At 53.2% G+C, this 2,112-nt stretch overlaps 1 long non-coding RNA gene across 1 annotated transcript; it reads right to left on the bottom strand.

Annotated features, from left to right (window-relative positions):
* Positions 1–530: 530 nt before the first annotated feature.
* Positions 531–2,112, bottom strand: LOC149125180 (uncharacterized). The gene is made up of 3 exons (XR_016212592.1): positions 1,896–2,112; positions 1,515–1,697; positions 531–763 (listed from the first exon to the last, which is right to left on the bottom strand). It is a non-coding gene; the product is annotated as an uncharacterized LOC149125180 (long non-coding RNA).

Below are 2,112 nucleotides of genomic sequence, written 5' to 3'. Positions count from 1 at the left end.
AGAAAAATGCATTTGGCTCCAGCTCTGCCTGTCTGCTTCTATGCGGTGTCATCTCCAGCCACACGAGTCCACCTGGGAGGGAAGCTGCATCAGCCAGTTCCGAAGGGGAATGTTAGGCACGTCAGGGGCTCTAGAGATGTGTTTTGTTCATTCTCGCGGGAAGCACTGGACACGGACTTTAGACACGGACTTTTCTCTCCAGGGAGACCGTGAGCTCCATGACGCTCATGGCCAAGAGTGTCAGCCAGTGACAGCTCGCGACAGACACGGCCCCACGTGTGTTCTCTGCTTAGGTGAAGATGTGGAAAGAAGAGAACAGGCCCCACAGCCAGGCTGCCTGAGTCTGAATCCTGGCCCTGGCCCTTTCTACCTCCATAACTATACACAAGTTATTCCTCGCATGTGCCTCGATTTTCCCATCCGATAACTGGGTGTAAGGCAAGTTCTTCCCTCGCTGTAAGAATGCCAAGAGCTAATATTTACAAAACAGTGAGAACAGTATACAATAGTGCACTGGAAGTCCTACCTGCTTTATTTCATTTTTAAAGATTTATTTATGTATTTGAAAGTCAGAGTTACACAGAGAGAGGAGAGGCAGAGAGAAAGAGATCTTCCTCTGGTTCACTCTCCAATTGGCCACAATGGCTGGAGCTGCGCCGATCCAAAGCCAGGAGCCAGGAGCTTCTTCTGGGTCTCCCACAAGGGTACAGGAGCCCAAGGACTTGGGCCATCTTCTACTGCTTTCCCAGGCCATAGCAGAGAGCTGGATGGGAAGTGGAGCAGCCGGGACTCGAACCAGTGCCCATATGGGATGTCGGCACCTCAGGCCAGTGCATTAACCTGCTGTGCCACAGCGCCAGCCCCAGTGAGTTTTATCTTTAATATTTTAATTTATTAATTTGAAGGAGAGAAAGGGCTGGAGAGACAGAGACAAAGATCTCCCAGGCACTAATTTACTCACGCAATGCCTACGACAGCTGTGGTTGGAGCAGCCCGAAGCTGGGAGCCCGGAAGCTGGTGTAGGTCTCCCGCGTGGTGCCAGGGACCCAGTCACTTGACCCATTACCTGCCTACTCTCTGGGTGTCCATTAGCAAGAAGCTGAATGGGGAGCGCACTCAGAGCCGAAACCCAGGACAGGGACGTGAGCAGCCATGATTTGTTTTTTAAAATTAGCAGTGAACTGAACTCTGAATCACTTTCAAATCCATGGCCATCAGTTTTTGGTGCCATCATCAATTTCTGATATCAGATCGGATGTGGGACAGGGTCCGGTCTCCTTTCAGTGCTGGCTGAGCCCCTCCCCCAAGCCCCACCCCCGTTGTCCGGTGCAGGTACTGTGGGAGGGTTGGGGGTGGTGGCAGAGAGAGGGCACAGCCTGCGAGGCTTGCCTGCCTCTCAACACTGGCACCCAACCAAATTCCATTGGCTCTGATTACCTTCCAATTGGGCACAGAGGTAACATTTGACAAGCTCGTCAACTTCATAGCTGATCTGCAGGCAAAGCAACACCAACCTGATTTTTAACTGCCAGCAACGTCAGCCCAGGAGGTCGTCACCCCCAGGAAGGTGGCACAGGGGTCAGGACAAGGAGGACAGTTGTGAAAACGAAGCAGTGGTGTCCGCAGGGGGAACGACGCGGCCCCGGACGCAGCTCAGGGAAGCCGGCCGTGCAATGCATCACCTGGATCCTGTTTGGCTGCGGTGACGCAGAAAGAGATAAGAACAAGAATCCGTCAGAGAAACAAGACGCGGAACTACCAAAATAAACGTGCCACCTCGGCCTCTGTGTTTACGCACGCATCATGCTAAAGAGCGCAGAGCCGCCTGCGGTAGCCGGTACCAAGGCAGTGTCTCCCGTGTCGTGTTTGTCTTGAGCCCTAATGGTAGGACTTGCCTTGCTGGCTCTTCGCTTCCAAGTTTGTGTCTCTCCGCAGAGAGGTGATGGAGACCTGGCCGGCCGACATCAGAAACAGGGCTCCGAACCCACCCACTCCATCGCTTTGCTGTTAAACACCATGCTTACTGTTCTATTGTGCAAAGCCTATCGTGCCTCCCAGACCCCTAGTGAAGACTTGGCCCTATCAGTAAGCCCAGAGCAGCTTTGGCTTCCA

This window comes from Oryctolagus cuniculus, chromosome 8 (genome assembly GCF_051225735.1).
Source record: "Oryctolagus cuniculus isolate XC-2025 breed Fujian yellow rabbit chromosome 8, ASM5122573v1, whole genome shotgun sequence".
Lineage (NCBI taxonomy): Eukaryota > Metazoa > Chordata > Mammalia > Lagomorpha > Leporidae > Oryctolagus > Oryctolagus cuniculus.
This window is presented reverse-complemented; position numbering and strand designations above follow the sequence as displayed.